A 16,666-nucleotide genomic window follows, 5' to 3' on the forward strand; every position below is an offset into this window, starting at 1 on the left:
GGCGATCCAGGCCGGCAAGGCGGGGGCGGAGGGCGGGGCCAGATGAGGGGCGGAGCCTGGGCCTCACCTGGTTCACCTTCTTAAAGGGACAGTAAGACAGGAAGGAAACTTGTTCGACAGGTAATAAACTTTAAAACCTGGAGGCGTCTTAGTAGGAATGAAACTGAGGGCGCCCCCTAGTGGGTGTTGCTAGGAATTGACTAGACATTCTTAAGCGTATCCTAAATCCAACCCAGTTTTGATCCAGCTTTCAATCGAATTCAGCTTGACTTGAAAGAGATCTCCGTTTTACTCCTTTTCTTTTCTGTGGACTCGAGACTTGTCATGCCCACTTGGAATTCTAGGAGTGGGAGACACTCCTTCATCCTTTTCGGCTCCGATGACAACCATGCAAATTGGTACAATTCTTTGCAAAGTCTGGAGGAGTCCTCAGGGAGAAGCTGGCGTGACCAGGGTGTTTAGTGGCAGAGAAAGATTGAGATTGAGAAAGGCCTGCAGGCAGGGAGCCTCAAGGTGTGCTCAGGGAGTGGTACACGAGCCAGTTTGACTGCTGGGGTACAGCACTTGTCTTGGGAGCCAGGGCAGAAAGACAGGCGCGGACCAGAGCCAGGAGGTTTTGGTAAACAAGAGGAGGAGTTTGCACCTCCCACAGAGCATACACCAGGATCTAGATAGCATTCCCAGTATAGTTTTAGTGAAGAAAGGAGCTTGCTACTTAACACGACCTTAGTGGTGGCATATCTGGGCTCTCTCTTTGGGACTGCCTCCCATCCTACTTAACAGATGTCTGTTCAGCTTTCACTGTGTATGTCCTTTAAGCTCAGAGACAATACAGTCCTTGTCCTAAACAAACTATTTGTCTGAAGGGGTAGGGGGAGCTGAAGTCAGCACGCAGATGACTAAAAGGTAAGCAGGACTGAACCCCAAAGAGGTGAAAACAGGCTGACAGTGTGAGCTATGCAGACAGTCACTGATAGCTCCCGTCCCTGGGGCCCCTCTTTTTCATCCTTTTCTGGCTTCATCCCATTCATGTGACTCACACGTATCTTTTCTACCATTTACACTGTTGCATATTTTGATCATTGTTCTGGAGGGGAAGAGGTAGATCCTAGATACTATTAGAATTAATGCTTCTTATTATTTCCCATTGTTAAAAAATACAAGAATTGCTAGACAAATATGATCCCTAATTTCTTGGTCTAGCTTACTCTTGTTGACGTAATGTCATATATAACAGTCATTGGGGAAAAAAAAACCCATGTTCAATGGGAAGAACTAAGTGTTGAATAGAACTCTCCTTCCCTCACTCTGTAAAATGCCCCAAATTAATCACCATCTATTTTTCATAGTTCCTCTCAAAAATTTCTCCATGTCTGCGTACTATTTTATACTCCCCACCCCCTTTCCCTCCACCCCTCTACACAGACATGCATTTAAATTGTGGGCAGCGGCTAAAGGACAGAGGACACGCACTACTTTGCACTGGGGATATCTTCCCCTGATGTTTAGCATCTGGCAAGGAGAAGGCCCATGCCTGCTCTCTCCATGCGGAACTTTGTGATTTCAGCAGGGAGGAATGGATGAAGGGTGCAAAGCCAACAGAAGGGGGAATGGAGCAGCATTGGACAATCAATGCTAGGAAATAAGCCAGACTCTGGTGAGGTAATGCATGTGCTGTTTTGTGGAGTTTGTTAAAGTTAGAAGACCCTTGGGACTCTAGGGGATGAGGGAATTATGTCATGCAATGGAAGTCAGAGTGTTGTTGAGCTCTGGAAAGGAGACTTGCTTTTGTGTTAGGGTAAATTTTCTATCCCGGTGTGCATTTTTTTGTTTTGTTTTGTTTTGTCAACTTGACACAAGCTATAGTTATCTGGGAACACCAAACTCAGTTGAAGTACCGCCTCCATCAGATTGGCCTGTGGGCTAGTCTGTGGGGGGATTGCCTAGATTAATGACTAATGTGGGAGGACCCAGTCCACTGTGGGCGATGCCATTCCTAGGGCAGGTGGTCCTAGGGAGTATAAGAAAGCGAACTGAGTAAACCTTGGGATGCAAGCCAGGAAGCAGTGTTCTTTTATGATCTCTGTGTCAGTTGTTACCCCAGGTTCCTGCCTGGGACATCCCTTCACAATGGTTCGGTCCATAAACTGAAATAAATCCTTTCCTCCCTAAGCTGCATGTATATGGGACCTGAGTCCTTCACTTTCATTCAAGGTGATCTCAAGGTGACATTGCTTTCTGGTGTGTTACACACAAGAGGCACTTTCAATTTTGGACTCTGTCTTTGGTTAGCAGTGTGACCCTGTTGAGATATTTACATGCCCTGAGTCTATTTCCAGGGCTTTTCCTGGCCAGTGGAAAGACATCAGGACTCTGAGTCAGAAAACTTAGGCCAGTTCCCTTAATTGTTCTATGCTTTGGTTTCCTTGCCTATAAAATGAGATTAATCAAGCCCAGCTCCCAAATCAGGAAAGACCATCAGATGGGCGAAAGTCCTTCCTTATCTGTTCTACCCTGAGCAAATGCTAATTTTCTAGAAGAACACTGGGGCCTGGGGCTTGGGGTGCTCTCCCATGGGCTTCTTACCTTACTCCTGAACTCAACAACAACCTCTGTGACTAACATATCATTCTTTATTTTTTTCCTTTCAAAATAAACTTTATTGAGGATCGACATGAAATAAACTACACCCCTTCTGAGTATACAGTTCAGTAGGCTCTGACAAATGTGTGTGCCCTCATCACGGCCATCTCAACACCGATACAAATTGTTCCCATTACTTAGAAACCTTTCCTTGTACTGCTTTGAATGATCCCATTTCTGGCCTCAGGCATCTGTCAGCATAGATAAGCGTGTCCTTTTCCAGAATTTCATTAGTCTCTGGGGTCTGGCTTTTCCTCTTTAGCAGGATGTCACCAAGATTCCTCCCCATTGCACATGTGTCAACTGTTGGCACTTGTTGCTAAGCATCGTCCTCTGTGTGGATGTCCTAAGACATTACTTAACAATTCTAAGTGAAAACGGAAACTTCTCCACTCTGCTTCCCTAGCAGGCTAGGCCTCTGATCTGAGGGCCTTCCACTCGGCCACGGCTCCTTCCTAGCTGAAGTCTGGCTTCATCCCTACCCAGGAAGGAGAGTTGCAGTCTTTGCAGTTTGGGCTTCCCCTGAACTCTTGCTTATTCCTGTAACCCTGAACTTCACGCTGCTTTGGTGAGTTGAAACGTCCCCTACGTCATCCCCTGACTGGTTCCTTTCTGACCTAGGATAAGGTTAAATTACACCCAGCTTAGTTGAAGGCCTTGTAGATCCATAAAGCTCTGGTTAAAATGCAACTTAGAGCCCTAGAAGGGTGGCCTATAAGGCAGCTAGTAATAACGCTGAGAGCATTAGTACAAATTAACTTATCAGATCAGAGTCAGGTCTCCTAACAAGGGCTCATGTGGACGGGACCAGAACAGCTCTGCTAGTGAAAAGGGGCTGGCCCATACTTGCAGAAGCAAGATTTAGGAGATTGTGTGGGCTGTGGGAAGGAAACCCAGCTGGTACCTGGGCAGCGTTGGAGTGGATTCTGTACATCTTTGATCATAGTCTGGTCTGGTCCTTCCCTTCCCTTCTTAGCTGTGTGCTTACCTATCTCCCCTCTGATCCTAGTTTACTATCAGGCACAGGGGCGGGGATAATAATAGTTACCGTTTATTACAGCACCTACGCACGCTGCTAGGTACTTTACATATATTATGTCTCTTCTCACACCAACCCTTTGAGCAGTGTATTATTAGTCCATTTTATAGATGGAAAAACCCACGGCAGAGATAGGGGAAGGCACTTGTTAAAGTCGCTCAACTGTAGAACCAGTATTGAACTCAGTTCTGTAGGACCCTTTGGCTAACTAACTCGTGCTTTTCAGAAGCAAAGATGTCAGGTTCACTCCTTCAGCTCACTCCCCCCAAACCCCTGGGCACACAAACTAACCTGTATCTTAATATACAGTCTAATCAAATAAGAGTTTCCTAATTTTGCATTTTATAAAACAATGGAGTCACCTGGAATGAACTTTTTGGCATTTGAGGTCTTTGGTTCATCTTGCAGGTGTGAGATTTAGTCACGTGGTTCTATGTTGATTTCTTCTCCAAGTGCATGATTCACTCTTATTCATTGTATGAAGAACGTCTTATTTTTAAAGGCCTCTTGCTCTATGGTTAAGTATTCTACGCTTGAATTGCTACATTGGATGACTCCCATTGTTTACCTTGCTTGTCCGTGTGCCTTCCAAGCAGGTTTAATCCCACTGAGAGCAACTTCCATTAAGATTTGGCTAACTTTACAGTCATTGATTGATCAACATATACTGAGGCAGCCTGGGCCATTCTCTTTACTCCAGATGTTTTTTCTCTTGATCCACATACCACTTTGCTAGGAGGGAGACACTCAAATTGTTCAGGTACCTGAGTCTTTATATCAGAACCAGGTCTGTTCTGAGACAGTGACAGTTGGAAGTTTCTCTGATGTGTCTGGGGAGGTTTTAATACTGTTACCTAATAGCTAGTGTGACATTATGCAAACCACAGCTTCCTTAGCCTCAGCTTTGCTTGTATACAAAACGAGGGGGGTGGTGATGCTATGATGTGAATGTACTCCGTCCAAGCTTTATGTATTGAGAATTTAATCCCTGGTTCACATACTTGGGGGTCAGGCCTTTGGGAAGCAACTTGGATTAGATGCTATCACTAGGGTAGGTCTTATGAAGGCTTTATACAATGAAGAAGACACTCAGGTTTTTATTTTTACCCTGTCTCTGTCTTGTCCTGTTGTGATGCAACCAAAAGGCCCTTAGCAGAGGAGTTTTTGCTAAGATACGAACTCTATATTTTGACTTTTCCAGCTCCAGAACCTAAATCAACTTCTCTTCTTCACAAATCACTCAATCTCAGGTATTTTGTTACAGCAACAGAGAAAAGGAGGAGGAAGAGGAGGAGGAGGAGGAAGAGGAAGAGGAAGAAGAAGAGGGAGAGGAGGAGAAAAGAAAAAGAAACTAAGAAAGGTGGCAATAATATTGGTCATAGATAGAGCAAGGAAAATATGAAATATGAGAACAGAAGCTCCTGGAATCGGTATGTGACTTAAAGATGAAGGCATTTCATATGCATGTCCAGGTATATTTGTAAAGAAGGTTTGAGATGTCCATGGTGAAGTCTGCTGAAACAAAGAAGGACACTGATTAAAATTAGTCTCTGGGTTAAACAGGATGTTTGGCTGAAGCTAGCTGGAGATGAGAACAGACAAAGCTAAAAATAAAAGAGAAACAGAGAGAAACCACTCAGGTCGCCTATGTTAAGAATCATTAGGCGAATAGTACCTGTCACGTTGACACTTCCAAGATATACTGCATTTCTCTCTGTGTTTAGTTACACTGTATGCTCCCTGTATGTCTCTGAAGTATTAACGTTCTCTAAAGCATTCTGGTTTTCCTGGAATAAAAAGGGAGTGGAGAAGCTGGGAGCCAGTGTTACTTGCTTACTTAGCCTGGGTTATATGGGGTGGGGGGGGGGGAATCTCAGGTTGGAAAATGAGCACAAGGAGCCACAAAAGGGAGGTGAGCGGATTGTGAGGCTGCTAGAAGGGGAGGGGGCAGGCAGGCACTGTGTGGGAATTAGCTCAGGAGTTCTGCCTCACACCCAACTGTGTATTTAGAGAGGAGCCTTTACCTAAATACCTTCTTATCCCCGTTCTTATCAGATCTCACAACAGAGTGCAAAAGCATCACTACATAGCGACTTTAGTATTTCAATTCATTTCTGCATCATCAGAGTGTGAGAGTGGACAAGTCAGTGCTGCGAAAAAGCTATGATTCAGACTCCTTGTGGATAGTACTTGTGTATGTCTTGTGAGAAAGCCTACCTTCCTACCCTGCCTTGTTTACATGACAGCCTGAGAAGACAGCAATGCCAACCTGAGGAATTAACTGTGGTTTTTAGTAACACCCAGGCAGGCAGGTAGATGGGTGGGAGGAAAAGGAAGAGAGCAAATGTCTTAGTGAACCCAGGCATGTTAAAAATTTAATAAGGGCAGGCTGAGGCAAGCTCTGGATACAACCCCCCAGGAACACAGAGAGATCTTGGTCATTGTCAAAAGTTTACTGGTTAGATCTTGGGAGAGGAAAGGAAAATGGCAAACTGCTCGTGGTTTAACGTTGATTTTTAGTTTAGCAAGCACGAGAGAGGAGAGGGCTAAGTATGTCTTCCAGGCTAGTAGAGTTTATTTCTACAATGTGTTGCCAGTCTAGGCTGAAATCTCTCGGGAATTCACTTCTACAGAGAGCCAGGAAGAAAACTGGCATGAGCCACACTTGTTTTCCAAGTTAAAAGTCCCTTAGTTTTAAAATCTTGTTTTGTCTTGTCAAAGAAGTACTTCTAGTACTCGGGAGGCAGAGGCAGGGAGAACCCCGAGTTTTGGGGCCAGCCTTGCCAACACAGTGATTTCCAGAACAGCCAAGGCTACAACAGGGAAATCCTGTCTGTAAAACCAAAACCAACCCTCTCACCCCCAAATTGAAAAGAAGTTAGCAGTGTGAGACCTTTCATTTCAGCATAGATTGCATCTCTTTCAAATTTTGAACCAAAGATGTTTTTTTATCAAATAAATCTAATAGATAACTTAAAATCGTGTCTTAGTTAAAACACTTTTTTTTTTTATTGTGATATGAGTAAGGCAACCTATGAGGAAGCGGTTTTACTTTGGAATTACAGTTGCAGAAGGTTGAGGTCCATCGTGACACATCACAGCTAGCTGGGGCAGCAGCTAAGAGCTCACCTCTTGGACACCAAACAGGAAGCAGAGGATGAACTTGAAATGGTGTGAATCCTTCGAAATCTCAAGTCTGCCCTGCTGACGTCCTCAGGCTGCACTGCCTCATCTGTCCCCATGGAGCCACTCACTAGGAGCAAATTCAAATGGCTGAGACGTATGAGGGGCAGCTCATTCAAACCACCACAACTTTCTTCGAATTCCATTAGAAAGGTACTATTCTGATAAGTCGCTGCTACATATACTATATATTAAAAACACATCTTATAGAGTATTACAGGTGCAGTTTACATTATATGTTCCAAATACTACTATAAAGTTACTATTATACATACTATATATTACACGTATTCTATATACAGTTTTAAAGTTATTATTCTACAGGCGTACTTATGCATACACATTTGCACATAAAGACAATTACACTGCTAAATCTATCCCAGAGCTTCAGAGTCCCCCCCAACTCCCAAAACCAGGTCATATAGTCTGAAAGCCACCTAGTGATCAAGGTTGGTAACTGCATCTGCTCGCTAGCATTCCAGGTAGTCCAGCCAGTGAAATTTGTTTACAGGGATCATAGAAAACCAGGTAAACACTTTTCAGTGAAACGTGTTAGTGATAGGACTTAAACATATTACCATGATTATAGAGATGGGTAGTCTATGAGGCAGAACACTTCCTGATTTCCTCATCTCGGTAAGAACAGCCTTCCAACCAGGCCGGGAAGCAAAGGAAAAGTTTGGGATGAAATAGCTTAACTCTTGAACCCACGGCTTCAGATACAACAAAAAGCAGAGAGCAAGTGGTTGCGGAAGTGCCTGCGGTGATAAAAGGACAGCCGCCTGGGGCTTTTTGTGCTTCATTCGCCCCAGGAGAGAGGGATTTTACGTATTCTTATGCTAACTAACCTCTGGGTAGGGCAATGATTTACAAAAATGTAGAGTTCTTTTTCTTCCTCCATCCCCCTCACTTTCTTCTCTTTTTATTAATTTCTGTTCCTCCTTCCTCCCTTCTTTTTCTCTTTTTAATTCCCTCTCCTTGTTTGGAATTCCTATATAATAAAGTAACTGGAAGGCCTGAAACCTGAAGTCCTAGGTGTTTAATGTACTTAATTTTTGTTTATTTTAGTGCTCCTGGAGTTGTGGAAAGTGCGTAAGACCGTAAACTAACCTTCCTGAGTCAGAGAGACTTTTTCTGATGGAATCCATAGATTTCTATGATCCTTCTACGTCAGTGGCCAATCGCTGCATTATGTGAAAGGCAACCTTGTTAGAGACTGGAAGAGAGGGCCCAGGGAGTGTGGGAAGCTTGTTGGCAGGATATATATGGAAAAGGTGATTTTTATATTCATCCTGGCAGTGTGACTTCAGTTTGGGCCCATTCATTCCACAGAAGTTAACTGAGCTCACCCTGTAGACTGGAAACTGCTCTAAGTGTTGGAGACACAGTGGCAAGGAAAAAGAAAGCCCTAAAGAAGAAGAGGGCTGGGGAGGGGGGGGGGGGAAGAGGAAGAGGAGGAGAGAGAGGAGGAGGAAGAGAGAGGGGAGGAAGATAAAGGTAGTACCTTAATAAGTAACAAAACACACTTTTCATCTGGTTAAGAAATACTAGGAGACAGTTAAAACAGGTGAAAGGAAAATCGGATTATTGGAGGAGATGTCTATGATGTAGACAAGAGTGGGGCTTGACCAGAGTGTCAAAGAGTGGGAACATGCTCTATCTTTTATCAGAGGAAGAACAATTGCTGAGGGCTAGGCAGGAAGATGGGACACACAAGGAAAGCATGGCCTAAGCAGAACTTGAAAGGAGAATCCTTGAAACAGGTTTTCAGTGGGGCATGCTGGGACTGGGGACAAGTCAGTTGGATGCAGACACTACTTCAGGCCTGGGCAGGCAGGGTTTGATAAGCATACACTGAGAGAGTAGCATCTGCCCAAGAACTGTTGTGCAGTGTGGTCTGGTGAACAAGGCTGAGGTCAGTAAGGTGGAGGGGAGATAAACCTAACAACGTGGGCTGGAGCTGGCCTTGGAGACTGGCGTGTGGAGTCTGAACAACCTGCTCTGTAAATCAGAATCAGCAATAATTCTGTACATGGTAGCCATTTGTTTAGATGTATGTTCTTAGCCTGATTGTCTGAATCAAGGAAGAGGAGGTAGAGAGCAGAGGCTGGCCAGAGTAAAGAGTTCAGGGAAGAAATAACAATGGCTCATATTTGGGTTGTTGGGGAAGCATGATATTCACTTACAGAATCATAGGACATGTTGGCTGGTTAGAAGTGGAGGTGAGGGATGTTAACAATTTCCTAGCGTCATGCTGACAGTTGTGGTGTTTATTTTTCAGAGTTTGAAAGTAAGAGAGCTGGAATGACTTTCTTTTCCCCCTAGGAAAATGCTTTCAAGGCAAGAGTGAATGGGGAATGGAGAGGCAGTGTAGCAGTTAAGAGGATTACTGCTTTTGGAGGAACCTGAGTCTGGTTCCCAGAACTCACAAGGCAGCTCACAACCATCTCTAACTCCTATTCTGTTGGATTTTTTATCTCTTCTGGTGGCTGTGAGTACACACACACACACACACACACACACACACACACACACGAAACACCCATACACACAAAATAAATATAAAAGAGTGAATACATGAGAGAATTACATGAGTTCCTATGGGTTCAAACTCCAATGTGTATGCAGTTTTCAGGAGAATGCTGACTCAGATGAGCTCAGGAAGAGCTCTCCATGGTCATCTCAGACCCCAAAATAGTTACAGGACATTGTTTCTAGAGCATTCTGTGCCACTATTCAAGAGGGGAATGCCAGAGAAGAGGTGGGTGGGTGGGGGAAACACCCTCATAGAAGCAGAGGGAGGAGGAATGAGATAGGGAGTTAATGGATGGGGAAACTGGGAAAGAGGATAACATTTGGAATGTAAATTTAAAAATATATCCAATTAAATGTCAGAGTTGGGAAAAAGAATTAGCAAAGACTAATTAATATACTAATATGGGAAAAGCTGCAAGACTAGTGGTTGACTGAATAAAGTTATTTCAGAAAAATTCACACACATTTACTTTTTTATCAATGTAGAAAGTATATACACACAAACTGTAGGTGTCTGAATCAGAGCAGTCTTGAGGTGATGGGGCAAGAAAGAGCATCCCTGTCAGAAGCTCAAGGGGCTGTTGCAATGTTAAGGACACCAGAAAATCAAGGACTCCCCCGTGGGCAAGGCTTCCAAATACAATACACTTATATTGCCCAATTTGAAGGAAGATGCTTTACATTTAAAAGATCAATTCGTGTGCAGCCTGGGGGACAGATGTCAGATGACAATGGCACTAGACTTTCTGTACCAAGCCAGCATGTTGAATGGGTCTCCAGTGCGAGGCCCTCCCCTTGTAGGTTTGCACGCCCCCACACAGCTGCTCCAGCCTCTCCCACAGCTGTCGTATTCCCGCTGCTGCTGTCCATCTCTGCTGCGGCTTCCTACCCTAAACCTCCCCTAGTCACCGGCCTCCTGCTGCTCCCAGGAAGAAGGCCCACCTACTAGAAAGATGTTCTCTTCATCACCTTTGGATTTCTGGTTCTTTAAATGACCACTGAGACTTGCTCCCCCCAGAAGACTCACTTTAATTTCTTTTGAAGACTTTTCCATTTGGTTTTATGAATATGTTTTAAGGTCTGTGCCTGTGTAAGGTTTATATGCATGTACTGCCTGCAGAGCTCAAAGGGCCAGCGATCTCCTGGAACTGAAGGGACAGGTGTGTTCGTGAGCCACCTGATGGGGGTGCTGGGAACGGAACCTGGGTCCTCGGCAAGTGCAGTAAACGCTCTTAACCTCGGAGTCACTGTTCTTTCCCCAGGAGATAGTTTATTTTTATTTTTATATTTTTAGATTTATTCATTTTATTTTATGTATATGGTGTTTGGCCTGCGTGCATGTATGTGTACCATATGTATGCAGTGCCCGGGAAGTTCAGAAGAGGGCATCAGATCCCCTGGAACTGGAATTATGGATGGTTTAAGCTGCCATGTTTGTGCTGAGAGTCAAACCCAGGTCCTCTGTAAGAGCAGCCAGTGATCTTAACAAGTGAACCACCTTTCTAGCCCCTCATTTGCTCATATGATGGATGAAGAGGTTGAAACCAACAGAGGCTAAGTAATCGTCTCCAATAACTCTCTACTAGTGCCTCTACTCTGGTATGAACATGGGCAGGGGTTCCAAAGACCCTTATAGTAAGGACTGGTCCTCTGGGTAGTTCGTACGAGAAGTTTTGGACACTTTGAGAGCTGGGCACTGGCAGAAGATTTTAAAGCCACTGCAGTTATGACTTGAGAAGAGATTACTGGACTCAATGAGTCAGTCCTTTCCTCTGTCTTGACCCTTTTCCTAGAGCCTATCTTGCTATTTCTGCCACTATCTGCTACCCTCATCAGGTCAGAGCAGCCAGGCCTTCTGATGTTGGGCTTTGGAACTCCAAGGCTGTGAGCTAACCTAATTTTTTGTTTGTTTTTCTTTTTTTTTTTTAAATCAAATATATTACGTTACTTGTCACACAACCTTTTTCCAAGGAAAATCTTAGGGAATGAGTACTATACACTATTGAAATTAATGAATAAGACAGTATTTTAAAAGTATGATAAAAACCAAAAATAATGTCTTCATTATAACATAAAAGTATAAAGAAAATGTGTTTATCGTAAATAAATATTCATTTTGATCACTTGTCATGAGTAGATACAGGTGGCATAATGGAACACACAGTTGCTTGCCCCTGTGTATAGGGTTCAGATCCAAATATAGGCAGGTTTAAGGTGAGTGTTAGTAACTTAAACATTGTGGAAGAGTTGTCACCAATCCTTGTCTTTGCTCAGAAAGGTTCAAAGCAAACAAAATTTAAAAACTTCTGGATTTATTTGGTTGTTCTATTCCTGGAAAAATCATTACATCTTAGAGCAGTGCAAAAACTACTTTGTGTTTATATTTAGTGTAGTTAAATTCTTAGCTCAGATATTTTTCACCCACACAGATGTCTGGTGGAGAAACTCAATGTTATTGCTGGGGGAGCGGGATTTATTGTTGTGTGGGACAAACACATCTTGGCCTCTGTCAGTAGCAACCCCTCCCTTAACCGACGACCTAGAAACACCTAGATAAATTTCCTAAGAATGTCTAAGGAGGTGGTACTGTCCCCATTTAGCAGAAATGCTTTAATAATGACATTTATTGTTTTCCTTGCCCTTAAACTTTTTTTTTGAAACAAAGCATCAACTAGTATCCCTATATGTCAGAAAAATCCGCAGGAAGGATGTGGTGTATGGCATTTTAACAAAGGGACCTCATGAGTAGGTTTGAGCATGAGGTCTAACTTCTTCAGAGTAAAGTTTCCCTGTCACACTTTCCTTTCTCCTTTTTGTGTGACTCCAAAATGTAGTTTCACTTGGAAAAATCCAGAACCCTAACCTTAGCTTTTTGAGTCTGCTCTTCTCTGCATGGGGACACAATCATAATTTCAAAGAGCTCTCCCTACTCCATTAAGAATGATCCCGTCAGGTATTCCAACTCATCTCCTATAATCTAGTACTTGAATTCTTTTTTTTTTAAATTTTTTAAAAATTTTTTCTTTCTTTCTTTCTTTCTTTCTTTTTTTTTTTATTAACTTGACTATTTCTTATATACATTTCGAGTGTTATTCCCTTTCCTGGTTTCCGGGCAAACATCCCCCTCCCCCCTCCCCTTCCTTATGGGTGTTCCCCTCCCAACCCTCCCCCCATTGCCGCCCTCCCCCCATAGTCTACTTCACTGGGGGTTCAGACTTAGCAGGACCCAGGGCTTCCCCTTCCACTGGTGCTCTTACTAGGATATTCATTGCTACCTATGGGGTCAGAGTCCAGGGTCAGTCCATGTATAGTCTTTAGGTAGTGGCTTAGTCCCTGGAAGCTCTGGTTGCTTGACATTGTTGTACTTTTGGGGTCTCGAGCCCCTTCAAGCTCTTCCAGTTCTTTCTCTGATTCCTTCAACGGGGGTCCTATTCTCAGTTCAGTGGTTTGCTGCTGGCATTCGCCTCTGTGTTTGCTGTATTCTGGCTGTGTCTTGAATTCTTAAAGAGAGGTTTAATCCACATGTGACATCCCTTTGGTGGGTACATGATGGCTTGGATAAATGTCAAGTTTAGAATGGGAACAAGATAGGCAGAAGCTAATGTTTTTTGGCTGCCTTTGATGAGTAAGGTAACTTGATTGTGCATATGGAAGATTGCAGATGGCTGGAGGCATTTCTTGGAGAGACAATACTATTTTGGATGTGTGCCCAAAGCCCATGTATGGGAGCCCTTTTCTCTAGTGCATTAGCACTGGAAGACAGGACTTTTGAAAAGTGATTAGGTCATAAAGGTTCAGCCTTCATGAACAGATTATTGGCATTTCTGTAACAGTGCATTTGCTGGAATGGTGGGCTATGTCCCTGTTTGTCCTCTCTTGCCCATATCTACCTTCTGCCACAGGATGACAGGGTAAGAAAAGTTCCTTCAGGTGCCAAGCACCGCTTCCCTGCATGCCTAGCCTCCAGCACTGTTAGACAAACATTTCAGTGCTTTGTAAGTTACCCCGTCTCAGGAGTTTTGCAGTGCGACAATGGTGGGTGGTAAAGTTGGACTTTTTTTCCAGAGAGGCTGATGAAAAGGAGAGAGATCAAGGTTCCTAGACAGTAATGAGAAAAGGCAGGAGTCAGGATCCTGGAGTTACAATTGGCAGGAAGCTTGAGGGTTGGTCTTGGGCTTTGAACGTGATGCTGTGAAGGGGGAGCCTTTTAGGGTACCAGCGATGAAAGAGGAAGCTACTGAGTGTTCTGAGAGGAAGAAGCAGGACTCCACATTACTGAAAAGACGTGGTTAAAAGACTGCAGATTTATTTTATGCTAAAACACAATAATTACTTTCTGTTTAACCCAAGGAAAGCGTATGGGTGAGTTAGCTCTCTGGATAAAGGTGCCTGCTGCCAAACCTAATGACCCGAGTTCAATCCCTGGGACCCATGCGGTGGAAGGAAAGAACTGACAAGTTGTCTCTGACTTCGATCCACGTGTCATGGTATTCTTCCACCCCACACATGTACAAGCAAAATAAAACTTTAAAAGCCAACAAGAAAGAAGGCATTCTCGGCTTGCTTTCTGATTCTTGTTTTGGATCCACAACGTGTGTGTGTGTGTGTGTGTGTGTGTGTGTGTGTGTGTGTGTCTGTGTGTGTGTGGTGTGTGTGTGTGTCTGTGTGTGTGACTGTGTGTGTGTGTCTGTGTGTGTGTGTCTGTGTGTCTGTGTATCTGTGTATGTGTGTGTGTGTGTCTGTGTGTGTGTGGTGTGTGTGTGTGTCTGTGTGTGTGTCTGTGTGTGTGTCTGTGTGTGTGTGACTGTGTGTGTGTGTCTGCGTGTGTGTGTCTGTGTGTGGGTGTGTGTCTGTGTATGTGTGTATGTGTCTGTGTGTGTGGTGTGTGTGTGTGTGTGTGTGCTGTGTTTATCTTGCCAGTGACTGTAAAGAGCGTAGTGATGCACAAAGCACAAGCCTTTATTTATATACTTATATTATTTAAGACAGGGGCTCACCTATCCTAGGCGAGTCTACAGTTTTCTATATAGCTGAGGTTGACCTTGAACTTCTGATTTTCTTCTTTCCACCTTCCAAGCGCTTGGATTATAGGTGCCCACCCATTGCCATCCAGATTATTATAGTGCTGGGGATTGAGCTGAGAGCCTCATGCAAGCCACGAAAGCATGTTACCCAGTGGGTGGTAGCTGGAAATTGCTCCTAATGTGTTATTGCTTGCTCATGAGCTTGTCTCGTGTTACTATTACAGTGGCTTGAGGAAGAGGCATCTCAGATTAGAACGAGAAAGCAATGGATACTGAACTGAAGGCAGATCAGAATCCGAACTCCGTGCTTCTTTACCACAAACCAGCTCTACGTTCATTACATTCTGAGACTGTCAAGATGAGCGTTTTTATTTTGCACCTCTCTTTGGAATGATATGTTATTTTCTTAGACTGCTTCTAAATGTTTGCCTGCTTGGGCGTATTTATTCATTGCCACCTGGTGGTAAATAAGAAATATTATGAGGAACAGGAGAAGGAAGAAGGTGAGAAAACAGTTGTTAGTGACTCAGAAAGGCAATCTCAGTTCAGAAATGTGAAACAGAGTTAGTCACTGAAAACATGGCAACAGAGATAAAGCCTGCTCGTTTTGGCTAGGATAGGCAGCAGGGAATACAGAGAAGTCCTGCGCTTTTAGGATGCTCAATTCAGGGCAAAGGTGGACTTGCAGAACCTTCCCTTTATTTCTAAGAACACAGTGGAGCCATAGACTATGTATCTAATAATAAAGAGGAGAAGTGGGACCACATATGGCACTTTAAAATACAATTACACAAAGGGAAGATGATTGCAAATGAGCTAAGCACAGTGCCAGCCATACAGGCTTTCAAAATAGGTTAGTCAATTTGAGATCAAGTTTCTTTTCTAGGCCTACTTACATACCTTGTGATTAATTAATTTTTTTTTAAATTTTGTTCTACCCTTATGTTTGTTTCCCTGGTATGATGGGAAGAATTGATCTTACCTACCAGCCCTCCTATCTCAAAACACAAAGCTGTTGATTCATACAGAATGTACCTGGTGTTTGTGCAGCCACCGGCCGTCTTTCTCTAAGTTACCCTTTTTAGCCACACTGGATTCTCTCTTTTTATCTCATGCAGATAAACGCAGAGCTGGGATTTTCTGTAAGGATTGTCAGGGGATGCTACATTTTGGGGACTTTTTTCTCCACTATGTTCAAGGGAAATTGGGGGAATTTCCACATTGTTTTAGGGAAACAGTGAGTGCTTCTTAACTTGCCTCTCTTTTTTTTTTTTGGCAATAAGGCAAATATATTTTGAACATTATGAAAGTGAATTCCTTGAATAGTTATTTATGAAAAAAATAGAAACGAAACATCCAAATTTTAAAGAAACATCTTTTACAATGTGTGTACATTCGTACATTTACAGCGTGTACTCACATTATATATGAATCAGGAAACTGGAGGAAGGAACAGACAGAGTTTTCTATTTAACATGCACTAAGAACCATAGACACTATGGCCAAGTGAAGGCAGGCCTAGCTTTGTATTACAGTGTGGTTTGGTAAAGCTTTATCATGCTCTTCTAAGAGAAAACATCGGTTATTATAAGGGTGGATGATGAGTAGTTTTTCAGCTTACCCTTCTCTTAAGATGCATGCTTTCTTGGGCTGGAGAGATGGCTCAGGGGTTAAGAGCACCCGACTGCTCTTCCAGAGGTCCTGAGTTCAATTCCCAGCAACCACATGGTGGCTCACAACCATCTGTAAGGAGACCCGATGCCCTCTTCTGGTGTGTCTGAAGACAGCTACAGTGTACTTATATATAATAAATGAATAAATAAATCTTAAAAAAAAAAAGATGCATGCTTTCTTGTGTTTTCCAGAAACTGACCTCACCAGGAGACTTCTGCGACAAACAAAAACAAACTTTCACGTGAAGAGATGAAATAAATGAATTTTTTTTTTAATTCTTTTTTTTCGGAGCTGGGGACCGAACCCAGGGCCTTGCGCTTGCTAGGCAAGTGCTCTGCCACTGAGCTAAATCCCCAACCCCATGAATTTTTACCTAGAAGAAAAGTTATTTCCTGCTGTGTGTGTCCTCAGGCCTCCATAAAAATTCACAGGTTAAACTCTACCGTCTTTTTTTTTTTAATTTTTTTTTTATTAACTTGAGTATTTCTTATATACATTTCGAGTGTTATTCCCTTTCCCGGTTTCCGGGCAAACATCCCCCTCCCCCCTCCCCTTCCTTATGGGTGTT

General features: G+C 43.3%; 1 long non-coding RNA gene across 6 annotated transcripts in view; it reads left to right on the top strand.

Moving 5' to 3' along the window:
- The first annotated feature begins 1,440 nt into the window (after window positions 1-1,440).
- The window catches only part of LOC120102261 (uncharacterized), a 257,361-nt gene continuing 242,135 nt past the window's right edge, over window positions 1,441-16,666 (top strand). For 3 of the 6 annotated variants that reach the window (XR_015686519.1, XR_015686520.1, XR_015686518.1), the window contains exon 1: window positions 3,035-3,211. This is a non-coding gene — a long non-coding RNA (uncharacterized LOC120102261). Of the gene's footprint in view, window positions 1,663-3,034; window positions 3,212-13,750; window positions 13,949-16,289; window positions 16,530-16,666 lie in introns of those variants that run through there. The other 3 variants (XR_015686522.1, XR_015686521.1, XR_015686517.1) reach the window with 3 other exon arrangements.

Source organism: Rattus norvegicus, chromosome 4, assembly GCF_021556685.1.
Source record: "Rattus norvegicus strain SHRSP/BbbUtx chromosome 4, alternate assembly SHRSP_T2T, whole genome shotgun sequence".
Classification (NCBI taxonomy): Eukaryota; Metazoa; Chordata; class Mammalia; order Rodentia; family Muridae; genus Rattus; species Rattus norvegicus.